We start from the raw sequence: 17,701 nt of genomic DNA on the forward strand, positions 1-17,701 counted from the left end.
CTCTTTTTGCCCAGGCTTGGGTAAGAGATGTTCAGGACCCCTGGGAAACCATGACCCACGGGTATCAACTGGAATTTAGAAATTTTCTCCCAAGGGGGAGATTTCTTCTTTCATGATTGTCTGTAGACCAGATAAAGAGAGGCGTTCTTACGTTGTGTAAAAGAATTCTCTACTATGGGAATAATTCATCCTGTTCCAAGACTGGAACAGGGACAAGGGTTTTCCTCAAATCTTTTCGTGGTTCCCAAAAAAGAGGGAACGTTCATACCCATTTTAGATCTCAAAAGTCTAAACAAGTTTCTCGGAGTCCCATCTTTCAAGATGGAGACTATTCGAACAATTTTACCAATGATCCAGGAGGGTCAATATATGACTACCGTGCATTCCTTCATATTCCTATTCACAAGGATCATCATCAGTTCCTAAGGTTTGCCTTCCTGGACAAACATTTTCAGTTCGTGGCTCTTCCCTTCAGGTTGGCCACAGCACCCAGAATCTTCACGAAGGTTCTAGGGTCCCTTCTGCGGCTCTCAGGCCGCGAGGCATTGCAGTGGCGCCTTATCTGGACGATATTCTGATCCAGACGTCAACTTCTCATCTGACAAAATCTCATACAGACATGGTGTTGTCCTTTCTGAGAACTCGCGGATGGAAGGTGAATCTAGAGATAAGTTCACTAATTCCACAGACAAAGGTTCCCTTCTTGGGAACTCTGATAGATTCTATCTCCATGAAGATTTTTCTGAAGGAGGTCAGAAAGTCAAAGATTCTAAATACATGCCGAGCCCTTCAGTCCAATCCTCGGCCATCAGTGGCTCATTGCATGGAGGTAATTGGATTGATGGTGGCGGCAATGGACATCGAGCAAACGGAATGATTTCATCTCAGACCACTGCAACTGTGCATGCTCGGACAGTGGAATGGGGATTATGCAAATTTATCACCTCAGATAAATCTGGACCAGGAGACCAGAGACTCTCTTCTTTGGTGGTTGTCGCCGAATCATCTGTCCCAAGGGACGTGTTTCCGCAGACCCTCGTGGGTGATAGTGACAACGGAAGCCAGTCTTCTAGGCTGTGGTGCAGTCTGGAATTCCCTGAAGGCTCAGGGTGTGTGTGGAGTCTCTACTTCCAATCAATATTCTGGAATTGAGAGCAATATTCAATGCGCTTCAGGCGTAGCCTCAGTTGGCTTCGGCCAAATTCATCAGGTTTCAGTCGGACAACATCACGACTGTGGCTTACATCAATCATCAGGGAGGAACAAGGAGTTCCTTAGCGATGACGGAAGTATCCAAGATAATTCAGTGGGCGGAAGCTCACTCTTGTTATCTGTCAGCAATCTACATCCCAGGAGTGGACAACTGGGAGGCGGATTTTTTGAGCAGACAGACGTTTCATCCAGGGGAATGGGAACTGCATCCGGAGGTCTTGGCCAACCTGATCCTCAGGTGGGGCAGACCGATATTGTATCTGATGGCGTCTCATCAGAATGCCAAGCTTCCAAGATACGGATCCAGGTCGAGGGATCCTCAGGCCGAACTGATAGATGCCTTGGCAGTGCCCTGGTCGTCCTAGCTTATGTGTTTCCACCGTTTGCTCTCCTTCCCAGGGTGATTGCACGGATCAAACAGGAGAGTGTTTAGACCAATTGCTCCACCCTGGAGTTTGAATTTAGTTCTTAATGTTCTTCAACCCATGCATGCCATACATTATTAAGTTATCTTGGAAAGTTTTATTTTTGGTTGCTATTTCTTCTGCTCGTAGAGTTTCTGAGCTTTCAGCGTTACAATGTGACTCGCCTTACCTTATCTTCCATTCTTATAAGGTGGTTTTACGTACCAAACCTGGGTTCCTTCCTAAGGTTGTTTCAAATAAGAATATTAATCAGGAAATTGTTGTTCCTTCATTATGTCCTAATCCTTCTTCTAAGAAGGAGCGTCTGTTACATAACTTGGACGTGGTCTGTGCCCTGAAGTTTTACTTGCAGGCGACTAAAGAATTTTGTCAATCATCTTCATTATTTGTTGTGTTTTCCGGAAAGCGTAGGGGCCAGAAAGCTACGGCTACCTCTTTCTTTTTGGCTGAAGAGTATCATCCATCTGGCATATGAGACTGCTTGACAGCAGCCTCTTGAAAGAATTACGGCTCATTCTACTAGGGCTGTGGCTTCCTCATGGGCATTTAAAAATTATGCTTCTGTTGAACAGATTTGCAAGGCTGCAACTTGGTCGTCTCTTCACACTTTTTCCAAATTTCATACTTTTGCTTCTTCTGAGGCTATTTTTGGGAGAAAGGTTCTTCAAGCAGTGGTGCCTTCTGTTTAGGTTCCAGTCTTGTCCCTCCTTTTCATCCGTGTCCTGTAGCTTTGGTATTGTATCCCACAAGTAAGGATGAAATCCTTGGACTCGTCATATCGTAAAAGAAATAAATTTCTCAGGTAAGCATAAATTTCCTTTTTTTCTGTTGGGAAACATTTCTTCTCTGGAATTTAATACTAGTGATTTTGTGGTCGCTTGGGCACCTCTGCGGAAGTTGCATGTTAAGGGTTAGTACATTTTGTCTTTAGTTCCTTTTGTCAATTCCTATTGGGGTTTCAATTTTTTTTTTCTGTGGCCTGGGTCAGTTCTGAGTGCCCTATATAGCAGGCTGGTCCTGGTCCAGTGCTATTTTCTGTTCCTTATGGTCTATTTCATTCACGTGGTTCCGGTATACTGGCTGTCCTGGTTGGGTGGTCAGTTGCTCACTCGTATGAGTAGTTCATTATACTCTGGTCTCTCTTCAGATCGAATAAAGCTTTCACCATTATTAAGGATTTCCGTGGAGAGGATCATCCATGAGTTTTCAAATTTTTATTTTTTTTTATTTTTTTTAAGCTCTGCCCCTTGCAGGGCTAAAACATGGTAGAGGAGGCCTTTTGTTCCTAGACGTCAGGCTGGTTCTTGTTTCTTTTGGGTGGGGCATCAGAGGGATTGTACTCAGTCCTCATTGTCCTGTTCCTAATTATTGGCGGGGTTCCAGAAGCAGATCCTGCTAAAGATTACTCTGTGGGTTCCAGGGGTTCTTTGGCCTCGGAGCTAGGGTTCTCCATTCCCAATGGGACTGGAGGTTTAGGGGCAATTTTTTATCTCCTCTATGGTATTCTTATTGGATGTGTTTTTGAGGCTTTGATGACTGTTAATCTTCCTTAAGAGGTTGAGATATCTTAGGCTTATTTTTTGGGAGGTCATCTGTTCGGGCATTTACAGCCTTTTTTTTCCCCTCCTACTGTTTCATGTCTGCTCCCGTGTTTTTGGGGCTCTGGAGAATGCAACTGTCTCCATTTTTCCTTGAGCTGCCCTTACTTAAGATATCTCGGTTTTATCTGTCGCTCAACAGGAATTGTGAGGCTCGTCCATCGTTAATTCCTTGAGCTGGAGGGGTTTCCGGGAGGTTGATCCTGATGGGATTGTTTGGAGACTTTTTTTATCTAGTTTTGAGCCCTAACTTTGTTGTCCCTTGAGCCTTTAGGAGATATGCTCTCTTTCTCTGGGATGCTTAGCGATCGTCCAGTGTCCAAGGACCTTTGGATGTGTCTGGTTGCATCTCCTTGGGTGCAGGTTCTCCGTATGAGGTATGCCTAAGGCTCCTCAGGGGTTACTACCTTGTAGCCGGCTCCAGTTTCCGGATGTCTGGTTTTCCGGACATGTTCTTGTCTTGGATATCTGACCGCATCTCTTCAATTAGTCTTGGGCGGTTCAGTCCTTCCGGTTCTTAGAATTACACTTGCCCTTTCAGGGGGTTTTGTTTTTCTTATTGGAGACTTGGAAATAGCGTGATGGGCAGTTTAGCTGACAAGCAAGCGGGAGATTGCAGTCGCAATCTGTTGCAGTTATTTGCACTTTCAAGGTGTACTCAATGACTATTTGTCTTTCTACTGGGCCGGCTGTTGCAACCGGATGGTTCCTCTATAATCGGTATTGCCTTTGCCGTCTGTCTGCTGCCGCACACTCCATGCCTGTGGGTGGGTGAGCGGTTTATATTTGGTTTTCTCCTCCCCTTAGGGAGATTGAGGCATACCATAGTATCCACCTAGTGCCTCTGAGGTCTTCCTTTGTTCAGTGGGGTCCCCCCTGCCCTGCGTTCAGGATGGGTTGGATTCTGGTATCGTGCCGTCACTGTTGGTTCAGTGTACTCTTTTTTTTTTGTCTGGGAGTGTCCCTTCTTGTAGGGTAAAGATCTTGGTCCTGGAACCCGAGCTCGTCCTATGTTTTGTCATAGCTTAGTTGCTTAGCATGCCAGTCTTGTTAGCAAATGGTGGAGTTTGCTCTACCCTTTGGTACCGTTCAATTTAGTACCCCTCCTTTTTCCTTACTAAGGATCTGGGTGGTCCGGGGATTAATTTATTTCCCTGCTTTCGGACATTGCTAATCTTTTGGGTGCTGAGTCCGTTACCTCGGAGAGAGAGGCTCAGAGGTCTGTCTGCTTGGTTGAGCCTGGACCGCGTATCTTACTTAGATTTTGTGGGATACCTCCTTAACTAGGAGGCTTCGCAGTGTTTCCTTCCTCAGAGGGGATTTTCTCTGCTAGTTTTGGATGCTCTCCTACTTCCTTGTTTTTCCTGGGTGGGAGTGGGTTTCGGTACTCCTTCTGAATTTTTCCTCTGTGGGAGCCCTGGGGCAGTTCCTAGCTTGGTTGGCTAGTGTTAACGACTGGAGTCTGCTAGACTTCTGTTGCAGAGGGAAACCTGTGGCTTCTTCTGGAGCACAATAGGATTTCTGGTGCTATTTTTCGGCGGTTCTCGGGTGGTTTTTATCCCTTGGTCGCTCTTTCATAGTGCGGTTTGCACGCTGTGTGAGTGATGGGGTCTACCTTGTCTTTCTAGGTCTCCAGGGTTGGGACGTTACATGGTCCCTTGGACTTCCGTTCAGATAGGGGTAGTTTTTTTTTTTTTTTTTATCCTCCCTTCTCTTTGTTCGGTCGTTGGACTTCGTCCTCTATGCGTTTTTGTCCTGTTGCAACCTTTGTTTGCGCTTGGAGTTCGACTAGGGTTCCTTTTTACCCTAGCTTGTTGGTCTTTAGATCTCTTCTTTCTTTCATGTAATTAACAAGAGTCCATGAGCTAGTGACGTATGGGATATACATTCCTACCAGGAGGGGCAAAGTTTCCCAAACCTTAAAATGCCTATAAATACACCCCTCACCACACCCACAAATCAGTTTTTACAAACTTTGCCTCCAAGGGAGGTGGTGAAGTAAGTTTGTGCTAGATTCTACGTTGATATGCGCTCCGCAGCAAGTTGGAGCCCGGTTTTCCTCTCAGCGTGCAGTGAATGTCAGAGGGATGTGAAGAGAGTATTGCCTATTGAATGCAGTGATCTCCTTCTACGGGGTCTATTTCATAAGGTTCTCTGTTATCGGTCGTAGAGATTCATCTCTTACCTCCCTTTTCAGATCGACGATATACTCTTATATTTACCATTTCCTCTACTGATTCTCGTTTCAGTACTGGTTTGGCTTTCTACAAACATGTAGATGAGTGTCCTGGGGTAAGTAAGTCTTATTTTCTGTGACACTCTAAGCTATGGTTGGGCACTTTATTTATAAAGTTCTAAATATATGTATTCAAACATTTATTTGCCTTGACTCAGAATGTTCAACTTTCCTTATTTCCAGACAGTCAGTTTCATATTTGGGATTATGCATTGAATTATCATATTTTTTCTTACCTCAAAAATTTGACTTTTTTCCCTGTGGGCTGTTAGGCTCGCGGGGGCTGAAAATGCTTCATTTTATTGCGTCATTCTTGGCGCGGACTTTTTTGGCGCAAAAATTCATTTCCGTCATTTTTTGACGTTATTTTGCGTCAAAAATGTCGGCGTTCCGGATGTGGCGTCATTTTTGGCGCCAAAAGCATTTAGGCGCCAAATAATGTGGGCGTCTTTTTTGGCGCTAAAAAATATGGGCGTCATTTTTGTCTCCACATTATTTAAGTCTCATTATTTATTGCTTCTGGTTGCTAGAAGCTTGTTCACTGGCATTTTTTTCCCATTCCTGAAACTGTCATTTAAGGAATTTGATCAATTTTGCTTTATATGTTGTTTTTTTTTTTTTTTTTTTTTTTTTCTTTTACATATTGCAAGATGTTCCACGTTGCAACTGAGTCAGAAGTTACTACAGGAAAATCACTGCACAGTGCTGGAGCTACCAAGCTAAGTCTGCTATAAACTTTTGGTATCTGTTTCTCCAGCTGTTATTTGTATTGCATGTCATGTCAAACTTATTAATGCAGATAAAATTTCCTTTAGTACTGTTACATTACCTGTTGCTGTCCGTCAACATCTAATTTTCAGAGTGTTCCTGATAACATAAGAGATTTTATTTTTTAAATCCATTAAGAAGGCTATGTCTGTTATTTCTCCTTCTAGTATACATAAAAGTCTTTTAAAACTTCTCTTTTTTTCAGATGAATTTTTAAATGAACATCATCATTCTGATACTGATAATGGTTCTTCTGGTTCAGAGGTTTCTGTCTCAGAGGTTGATGCTGATAAATCTTTGTATTTGTTCAAGATGGAATTTATTCGTTCTTTACTTAAAGAAGTGTTATTTGCATTAGAAATAGAGGATTCTGGTCCTCTTGATACTAAATGTAAACGTTTAAATAAGGTTTTTAAATCTCCTATAGTTATTCCAGAAGTGTTTTATCTCCCTGATGCTATTTCTGAAGTAATTTCCAGGGAATGGAATAATTTGGGTAATTTATTTACTCCTTCTAGACGTTTAAGCAAATTATATCCTGTGCCATCTGACAGATTAGAGTTTGTTGGGACAAAAATCCCTAAGGTTATGGGGCTGTCTCTACTCCTGCTAATGTACTACTATTCCTATGGCAGATAGTACTTCATTTAAGGATCCTTTAGATAGGAAAATTGAATCCTTTCTAAGAAAAGCTTACTTATGTTCAGGTAATCTTCTTAGACCTGCTATATTTTTAGCGGATGTTGCTGCAGCTTCAACTTTTTTGGTTAGAAGCTTTAGCGCAACAAGTAACAGATCATAATTTTATAGCATTATTATTATTCTATAACATGCTAATAATTTCTCCAACATAGGTGTGTCCGGTCCACGGCGTCATCCTTACTTGTGGGATATTCTCTTCCCCAACAGGAAATGGCAAAGAGCCCAGCAAAGCTGGTCACATGATCCCTCCTAGGCTCCGCCTACCCCAGTCATTCTCTTTGCCGTTGTACAGGCAACATCTCCACGGAGATGGCTTAGAGTTTTTTAGTGTTTAACTGTAGTTTTTCATTATTCAATCAAGAGTTTGTTATTTTCAAATAGTGCTGGTACGTACTATTTACTCAGAAACAGAAAAGAGATGAAGAATTCTGTTTGTATGAGGAAAATGATTTTAGCAACCGTAACTAAAATCCATGGCTGTTCCACACAGGACTGTTGAGAGCAATTAACTTCAGTTGGGGGAACAGTTTGCAGTCCCTTGCTGCTTGAGGTATGACACATTCTAACAAGACGATGTAATGCTGGAAGCTGTCATTTTCCCTATGGGATCCGGTAAGCCATGTTTATTACGATTGTAAATAAGGGCTTCACAAGGGCTTATTTAAACTGTAGACTTTTTCTGGGCTAAATCGATTGATTATTAACACATATTTAGCCTTGAGGAATCATTTTATCTGGGTATTTTGATATAATAATATCGGCAGGCACTGTTTTAGACACCTTATTCTTTAGGGGCTTTCCCAAAGCATAGGCAGAGTCTCATTTTCGCGCCGGTGTTGCGCACTTGTTTTTGAGAGGCATGGCATGCAGTCGCATGTGAGAGGAGCTCTGATACTTATAAAAGACTTCTGAAGGCGTCATTTGGTATCGTATTCCCCTTTGGGTTTGGTTGGGTCTCAGCAAAGCAGATACCAGGGACTGTAAAGGGGTTTAAAGCTTAAAACGGCTCCGGTTCCGTTATTTTAAGGGTTAAAGCTTCCAAAATTGGTGTGCAATATTTTCAAGGCTTTAAGACGCTGTGGTGAAAATTTGGTGAATTTTGAACAATTCCTTCATGTTTTTTCGCAATTGCAGTAATAAAGTGTGTTCAGTTTAAAATTTAAAGTGACAGTAACGGTTTTATTTTAAAACGTTTTTTGTACTTTCTGATCAAGTTTATGCCTGTTTAACATGTCTGAACTACCAGATAGACTGTGTTCTGAATGTGGGGAAGCCAGAATTCCTATTCATTTAAATAAATGTGATTTATGTGATAATGACAATGATGCCCAAGATGATTCCTCAAGTGAGGGGAGTAAGCATGGTACTGCATCATTCCCTCCTTCGTCTACACGAGTCTTGCCCACTCAGGAGGCCCCTAGTACATCTAGCGCGCCAATACTCCTTACTATGCAACAATTAACGGCTGTAATGGATAATTCTGTCAAAAACATTTTAGCCAAAATGAACCCTTGTCAGCGTAAGCGTGGCTGCTCTGTTTTAGTTACTGAAGAGCATGACGACGCTGATATTAATATCTCTGAAGGGCCCCTAACCCAATCTGAGGGGGCCAGGGAGGTTTTGTCTGAGGGAGAAATTACTGATTTAGGGAACATTTCTCAGCAGGCTGAATCTGATGTGATTACATTTAAATTTAAATTGGAACATCTCCGCATTTTGCTTAAGGAGGTATTATCCACTCTGGATGATTGTGAAAATTTAGTCATCCCAGAGAAACTATGTAAAATGGACAAGTTCCTAGAGGTGCCGGGGCTCCCAGAAGCTTTTCCTATACCCAAGCGGGTGGCGGACATTGTTAATAAAGAATGGGAAAGGCCCGGTATTCCTTTCGTCCCTCCCCCCATATTTAAAAAATTGTTTCCTATGGTCGACCCCAGAAAGGACTTATGGCAGTCAGTCCCCAAGGTCGAGGGAGCGGTTTCTACTTTAAACAAACGCACCACTATTCTCATAGAGGATAGTTGTGCTTTCAAAGATCCTATGGATAAAAAATTAGAAGGTTTGCTTAAAAAGATGTTTGTTCAGCAGGGTTACCTTCTACAACCCATTTCATGCATTGTCCCTGTCACTACTGCCGCATATTTCTGGTTTGATGAACTGCTTAAGGTGCTCGATAGTGACTCTCCTCCTTATGAGGAGATTATGGACAGAATCAATGCTCTCAAATTGGCTAATTCTTTCACTCTAGACGCCTCTTTGCAATTGGCTAAGTTAGCGGCTAAGAACTCTGGGTTTGCTATTGTGGCGCGCAGAGCGCTTTGGTTGAGATCTTGGTCGGCTGATGCGTCTTCCAAGAACAAGCTACTAAACATTCCTTTCAAGGGGAAAACGCTGTTTGGTCCTGACTTGAAAGAGATTATCTCTGATATCACTGGGGGTAAGGGCCACGCCCTTCCTCAGGATCGGCCCTTCAAGGCAAAAAATAGACCTAATTTTCGTCCCTTTCGTAAAAACGGACCAGCCCAAGGTGCTACGTCCTCTAAGCAAGAGGGTAATACTTCTCAGGCCAAGCCAGCTTGGAGACCAATGCAAGGCTGGAACAAGGGAAAGCAGGCCAAGAAACCTGCCACTGCTACCAAGACAGCATGAAATATTGGCCCCCGATCCGGGACCGGATCTGGTGGGGGGCAGACTCTCTCTCTTCGCTCAGGCTTGGGCAAGAGATGTTCTGGATCCTTGGGCGCTAGAAATAGTCTCCCAGGGTTATCTTCTGGAATTCAAGGGACTTCCCCCAAGGGGGAGGTTCCACAGGTCGCAGTTGTCTTCAGACCACATAAAAAGACAGGCGTTCTTACATTGTGTAGAAGACCTGTTAAAAATGGGAGTGATTCATCCTGTTCCATTAAGAGAACAAGGGATGGGGTTCTACTCCAATCTGTTCATAGTTCCCAAAAAAGAGGGAACGTTCAGACCAATCCTAGATCTCAAGATCTTAAACAAATTTCTCAAGGTCCCATCGTTCAAGATGGAAACCATTCGAACTATCCTTCCTTCCATCCAGGAAGGTCAATTCATGACCACGGTGGATTTAAAGGATGCGTATCTACATATTCCTATCCACAAGGAACATCATCGGTTCCTAAGGTTTGCATTCCTGGACAAACATTACCAGTTCGTGGCGCTTCCTTTCGGATTAGCCACTGCTCCAAGGATTTTCACAAAGGTACTAGGGTCCCTTCTAGCGGTGCTAAGACCAAGGGGCATTGCAGTAGTACCTTACCTGGACGACATTCTGATTCAAGCGTCGTCCCTTCCTCAAGCAAAGGCTCACACGGACATTGTCCTGGCCTTTCTCAGATCTCACGGCTGGAAAGTGAACGTGGAAAAGAGTTCTCTATCCCCGTCAACAAGGGTTCCCTTCTTGGGAACAATTATAGACTCCTTAGAAATGAGGATCTTTCTAACAGAGGCCAGAAAAACAAAGCTTCTGGACTCTTGTCGGATACTTCATTCCGTTCCTCTTCCTTCCATAGCTCAGTGCATGGAAGTGATCGGGTTGATGGTGGCGGCGATGGACATAGTTCCTTTTGCGCGCATTCATCTAAGACCATTACATCTGTGCATGCTCAGTCAGTGGAATGGGGACTATACAGACTTGTCTCCGAAGATACAAGTAAATCAGAGAACCAGAGACTCACTCCGTTGGTGGCTGTCCCTGGACAATCTGTCTCAAGGGATGATGTTCCACAGACCAGAGTGGGTCATTGTCACGACCGACGCCAGTCTGATAGGCTGGGGCGCGGTCTGGGGATCCCTGAAAGCTCAGGGTCTTTGGTCTCGAGAAGAATCTCTTCTACCGATAAATATTCTGGAACTGAGAGCGATATTCAATGCTCTCCAGGCCTGGCCCCAGCTTGCGAGGACCAGGTTCATACGGTTTCCATCAGACAACATGACGACTGTTGCGTACATCAACCATCAGGGGGGAACAAGGAGTTCCCTAGCGATGGAAGAAGTAACCAAAATTATTCTTTGGGCGGAGTCTCACTCCTGCCACCTGTCTGCTATCCACATCCCAGGAGTGGAAAATTGGGAAGCGGATTTTCTGAGTCGGCAGACATTGCATCCGGGGGAGTGGGAACTCCATCCGGAAATCTTTGCCCAAGTCACTCACCTGTGGGGCATTCCAGACATGGATCTGATGGCCTCTCGTCAGAACTTCAAAGTTCCTTGCTACGGGGCCAGATCCAGGGATCCCAAGGCGGCTCTAGTGGATGCACTAGTAGCACCTTGGACCTTCAAACTAGCTTATGTGTTCCCGCCATTTCCTCTCATCCCCAGGCTGATAGCCAGGATCAAGCAGGAGAGGGTGTCGGTGATCTTGATAGCTCCTGCGTGGCCACGCAGGACTTGGTATGCAGATCTGGTGAATATGTCATCGGCTCCACCTTGGAAGCTACCTTTGAGACGAGACCTTCTTGTTCAGGGTCCGTTCGAACATCCGAATCTGGTTTCACTCCAGCTGACTGCTTGGAGATTGAACGCTTGATTTTATCGAAGCGAGGATTCTCAGATTCTGTTATCGATACTCTTGTTCAGGCCAGAAAGCCTGTGACTAGAAAGATTTACCACAAAATTTGGAAAAAATATATCTGTTGGTGTGAATCTAAAGGATTCCCTTGGGACAAGGTTAAGATTCCTAGGATTCTATCCTTCCTTCAAGAAGGATTGGAAAAAGGATTATCTGCAAGTTCCCTGAAGGGACAGATTTCTGCCTTGTCGGTATTACTTCACAAAAAGCTGGCAGCTGTGCCAGATGTTCAAGCCTTTGTTCAGGCTCTGGTTAGAATCAAGCCTGTTTACAAACCTTTGACTCCTCCTTGGAGTCTCAATTTAGTTCTTTCAGTTCTTCAGGGGGTTCCGTTTGAACCCTTACATTCCGTTGATATTAAGTTATTATCTTGGAAAGTTTTGTTTTTAGTTGCGATTTCTTCTGCTAGAAGAGTCTCAGAATTATCTGCTCTGCAGTGTTCTCCTCCTTATCTGGTGTTCCATGCAGATAAGGTGGTTTTACGTACTAAACCTGGTTTTCTTCCAAAAGTTGTTTCTAACAAAAACATTAACCAGGAGATTATCGTACCTTCTCTGTGTCCAAAACCAGTTTCAAAGAAGGAACGTTTGTTGCACAATTTGGATGTTGTTCGCGCTCTAAAATTCTATTTAGATGCTACAAAGGATTTTAGACAAACATCTTCCTTGTTTGTTGTTTATTCAGGTAAAAGGAGAGGTCAAAAAGCAACTTCTACCTCTCTCTCTTTTTGGATTAAAAGCATCATCAGATTGGCTTACGAGACTGCCGGACGGCAGCCTCCCGAAAGAATCACAGCTCATTCCACTAGGGCTGTGGCTTCCACATGGGCCTTCAAGAACGAGGCTTCTGTTGATCAGATATGTAGGGCAGCGACTTGGTCTTCACTGCACACTTTTACCAAATTTTACAAGTTTGATACTTTTGCTTCTTCTGAGGCTATTTTTGGGAGAAAGGTTTTGCAAGCCGTGGTGCCTTCCATTTAGGTGACCTGATTTGCTCCCTCCCTTCATCCGTGTCCTAAAGCTTTGGTATTGGTTCCCACAAGTAAGGATGACGCCGTGGACCGGACACACCTATGTTGGAGAAAACAGAATTTATGTTTACCTGATAAATTTCTTTCTCCAACGGTGTGTCCGGTCCACGGCCCGCCCTGGTTTTTTTAATCAGGTCTGATATTTTATTTTCTTTAACTACAGTCACCACGGTACCATATGGTTTCTCCTATGCAAATATTCCTCCTTAACGTCGGTCGAATGACTGGGGTAGGCGGAGCCTAGGAGGGATCATGTGACCAGCTTTGCTGGGCTCTTTGCCATTTCCTGTTGGGGAAGAGAATATCCCACAAGTAAGGATGACGCCGTGGACCGGACACACCGTTGGAGAAAGAAATTTATCAGGTAAACATAAATTCTGTTTTTATTGGTGATACCATCTTTTGATATCATTAGAGTTGATGTCAGGTATATGTCTCTAGCTATTTTAGCTAGAAAAGCTTTATGGATTAAACTTGGAATGCTGACATGTCTTCTAAGTCAACTTTGCTTTCCCTTTCTTTCCAGGGCAAATAATCATTTCGTTCCTTTCCTCAACAAGGAACAAAAGCCTGATCCTTCATTCTCAGGAGCGGTATCAGTTTGGAAACTATTTCCAGTTTGGAATATATCCAAGCCTTATAGAATCCTATAGCCAGCTCCTAAGTACCTATGAAGGTGCGGCCCTTATTCCAGCTCAGCTGGTATGGGGCAGATTACGTTTTCTTCAAAGAAATTTGGATCAATTCCGTTCTTAATCTCTGGTTTCAGAAACATTGTTTCCGAAAGGTACAGAATTGGCTTCAAGTTAAGGCCTCCTGCTAAGAGATTCTTTTCTTTCCCGTGTCCCAATTGACACAGCAAGGCTCAGTATTTCTGAAATGTGTTTCAGATCTAGAGTTGGCTGGAGTATTTATGCCAGTTCCAGTTCTGGAACAGGGGCTGGGGTTTTATTTTATCTCTTCATTGTACCAAAGAAGGTCAATTCCTTCAGACCAGTTCCGGATCTATCATTATTGAATCGTTATGTTAGGATACCAACATTCAAGATGGTTACTGTAGGACTATCCTGCCTTTTGTTTAGCAAGGGCATTATATGTCTACAATAGATTTACAGGATGTGTATCTGCATATTCCGATTCATCCAGGTCATTTTTAGTGTCTGAGATTCTCTTTTTAGACAAGCATTACCAGTTTTGTGGCTCTACTATTTGGCCTAGCCTCAGTTCCAAGAATTTTTTTCAAAGGTTCTCGGTGCCCTTCTTTCTGTAATCAGAGAATAGGGTTTTGGTATTTCCTTATTTGGACGATATCTTGGTACTTGCTCAGTCTTCTCATTTTCGAAGAATCTCATACGAATCGACTTGTGTTATTTCTTCAAGTTCATGGTTGGAGGATCAATTTACCAATCAGTTTATTGATTCCTCAGACAAGGGTAACCTTTTTAGGTTTCTAGATAAATTCAGTGTCTATGACTCTGTCCTTGTCAGACAAGAGAAGTTTAACATTGATATCAGCTTGTCAAAACCTTCAGTCACAATCATTCCCTTTGGTAGCCTTATGCATGGAAATGTTGGATCTTAGGACTGCCGCATCAGATGCGATCTCCTTTGCTCGTTTTCACATGCGACCTCTTCAGCTCTGTATGCTGAACCAATGGTGCAGGGATTACTCAAAGATATCTCAATTAATATCTTTAAACCGATTTTACGACACTCTCTGACATGGTGGACAGATCACCATCGTTTAGTTCAGGGGGCTTCTTTGTTCTTCCGACCTGGACTATAATCTCAACAGATACAAGTCTTACAGGTTGGGGAGCTGTGTGGGGGTATCTGACGGCACAAGGGGTTTGGGAATCTCAGGAGGTGAGATTTCCGATCAATATTTTGGAACCCCGTGCAATTTTCAGAGCTCTTCAGTCTTGGCCTCTTCTGAAGAGAGAGTTGTTCATTGTTTTCAGATATGACATTGTCACAACTGTGGCATACATCAATCATCAAGGAGGGACTCACAGTCCTCTGGCTATGAAAGAAGTATCTCGAATTTTGGTTTGGGCGGAATCCAGCTCCTGTCTAATCTCTGCGGTTTATATCCCAGGTATGGACAATTGGAAAGCGGATTATCTCAGTCGCCAAACGTTGCATCCGGGCGAATGGTCTCTTCACCCAGAGGTATTTCTTCAGATTGTTCAAATGTGGGAACTTCCAGAAATAGTTCTGATGGCTTCTCATCTAAACAAGAAACTTCCCAGGTATCTGTCCAGATCCCGGGATCCTCAGGCGGAGGCAGTGGATGCATTTTCACTTCCTTGGAAGTATCATCCTGCCTATATCTTTCCGCCTCTAGTTCTTCTTCCAAGAGTAATCTCCAAGATTCTGAAGGAATGCTCGTTTGTTCTGCTGGTAGCTCCGGCATGGCCTCACAGGTTTTGGTATGCGGATCTTGTCCGGATGGCCTCTTGCCAACCGTGGACTCTTCCGTTAAGACCAGACCTTTTGTCTCAAGGTCCTTTTTTCCATCAGGATCTGAAATCCTTTAATTTAAAGGTATGGAGATTGAACGCTTGATTCTTGGTCAAAGAGGTTTCTCTGACTCTGTGATTAATACTATGTTACAGGCTCGTACATCTGTATCCAGAGAGATATATTATAGAGTCTGGAAGACTTATATTTCTTGGTGTCTTTCTCATCATTTTTCTTGGCATTCTTTTAGAATACCGAGAATATTACAATTTCTTCAGGATGGTTTAGATAAGGGTTTGTCCGCAAGTTCCTTGAAAGGTCAAATCTCTGCTCTTTCTGTTCTTTTTCACAGAAAGATTGCTATTCTTCCTGATATTCATTGTTTTGTACAAGCTTTGGTTTGTATAAAGCCTGTCATTAAGTCAATTTCTCCTCCTTGGAGTTTGAATTTGGTTCTGGGGGCTCTTCAAGCTCCTCCATTTGAACCTATGCATTCATTGGATATTAATTACTTTCTTGGAAAGTTTTGTTCCTTTTGGCCATCTCTTCTGCCAGAAGAGTTTCTGAATTATCTGCTCTTTCTTATGAGTCTCCTTTTCTGATTCTTCATCAGGATAAGGCGGTGTTGCGAACTTCTTTTGAATTTTTACCTAAAGTTGTGAATTCCAACAACATTAGTAGAGAAATTGTGGTTCCTTCATTATGTCCTAATCCTAAGAATTCTAAGGAGAAATCGTTGCATTCTCTGGATGTTGTTAGAGCTTTGAAATATTATGTTGAAGCTACGAAATCTTTCTGTAAGACTTCTAGTCTATTTGTTATCTTTTCCGGTTCTAGGAAAGGCCAGAAAGCTTCTGCCATTTCTTTGGCATCTTGGTTGAAATCTTTAATTCATCTTGCCTATGTTGAGTCGGGTAAAATTCCGCCTCAGAGAATTACAGCTCATTCTACTAGGTCAGTATCTACTTCCTGGGCGTTTAGGAATGAAGCTTCGGTTGACCAGATCTGCAAAGCAGCAACTTGGTCCTCTTTGCATATTTTTACTAAATTCTACCATTTTGATGTATTTTCTTCTTCTGAAGCAGTTTTTGGTAGAAAAGTTCTTCAGGCAGCGGTTTCAGTTTGAATCTTCTGCTTATGTTTTTTGTTAAACTTTATTTTGGGTGTGGATTATTTTCAGCAGGAATTGGCTGTCTTTATTTTATCCCTCCCTCTCTAGTGACTCTTGTGTGGAAAGATCCACATCTTGGGTAGTCATTATCCCATACGTCACTAGCTCATGGACTCTTGTTAATTACATGAAAGAAAACATAATTTATGTAAGAACTTACCTGATAAATTCATTTCTTTCATATTAACAAGAGTCCATGAGGCCCACCCTTTTTTGGGGTGGTTATGATTTTTTTGTATAAAGCACAATTATTCCAATTCCTTATTTTATATGCTTCGCACTTTTTTTCTTATCACCCCACTTCTTGGCTATTCGTTAAACTGATTTGTGGGTGTGGTGAGGGGTGTATTTATAGGCATTTTAAGGTTTGGGAAACTTTGCCCCTCCTGGTAGGAATGTATATCCCATACGTCACTAGCTCATGGACTCTTGTTAATATGAAAGAAATGAATTTATCAGGTAAGTTCTTACATAAATTATGTTTTTTCCACTTCCCTTCAGGGGGGTATGTGGAGGTTCCCTTCCCTTGGGTCGGGGGTAAGTTTCAGTGTGGGCTTGGAGCCCGCGGACTTGTCTCCTCGGAGGCTTTGTGCTTGGAGAAATATTCTGATTCTGAGTGGTCTCTAACTAGGGCCTTGCTGGTTTTAACTGATGGGCAGTTACCTGGTCCTTTCAGGTTTTCTCCTATTTCTGGTGAAGCAGTTGTTTTTGTCAGGTGTTTGGGTAATTTCAGGCTGTGGTGCCCTCCAAATGGGCTGCCTCGTCTACCTGCCCTTTTTTTGCATTCCGTGTCCTCTATAGCTTGGTATTGTTTTCCCAAAAGTAATGTATGCAGCTGTGGACTCTCTCCATGTTTTAGGAGGAAAAACTTCTGACGTCCACAGCTCCCCACCCACGTTTTTTATGGGGCGGCCATTTATATTTATTTTTTATTCTTCTGGCACGTTTTTCACCCTGATATTTCTCCTACTGTTCCTTGTTTCCTTGGCAGAATGACTGGGAGATAAGGGAAGTGGGGGGAGGTATTTAAGCCTTTGGCTGGGGTGCCTTAGCCTACTCCTGGTGGCCAGGTTCTGAATTCCCAAAAGATATGAATGCAGCTGTGGACTCTCCCCGTCAGAAGAAAAGAAAATTATCAGGTAAGCATAATTTTAAGTTTTATACAGATCTAGAAACTTCCATGTTCATCTTTTATCAGAGAGAACCAGTGGAGTTAGCTTTTCATTGAGATGTTTGATATACGTGCAGCGTTTTTTGTTTTTTTTTGGTGGGGGAGGTTCTAAATAAAGCTCTTTGGTTATTTTCCCTTTGTCAGTATAACTGAAAGAATAGCTTTGAAACCGTATTCTTACTGGTCAATTATTTTAAAAAAAAAATCAGTTGCAAAGGAATTTCCCAATATGTAATGCCCCAGTATCAGTATACTTTTGCTACCAATTCAGATTTTGGCCAAATGAAAACATTGGTTAATTCACAAGCCTTTTAGGTTTTGAAATATTTTT

The 17,701-nt window shown here is 42.8% G+C and overlaps 1 protein-coding gene and 1 non-coding gene across 4 annotated transcripts in view; both read left to right on the top strand.

Moving 5' to 3' along the window:
* Positions 1-17,701, top strand: part of LOC128644937 (uncharacterized) — a 120,745-nt gene that overhangs the window by 64,665 nt on the left and 38,379 nt on the right. The window lies entirely within an intron of this gene.
* On the top strand, positions 2,765-2,876 carry LOC128646376 (U5 spliceosomal RNA). Its single transcript, XR_008400308.1, has one exon. It is a non-coding gene; the product is annotated as a U5 spliceosomal RNA (small nuclear RNA).

The sequence above is a fragment of the Bombina bombina genome, chromosome 1 (genome assembly GCF_027579735.1).
Source record: "Bombina bombina isolate aBomBom1 chromosome 1, aBomBom1.pri, whole genome shotgun sequence".
Classification (NCBI taxonomy): domain Eukaryota; kingdom Metazoa; phylum Chordata; class Amphibia; order Anura; family Bombinatoridae; genus Bombina; species Bombina bombina.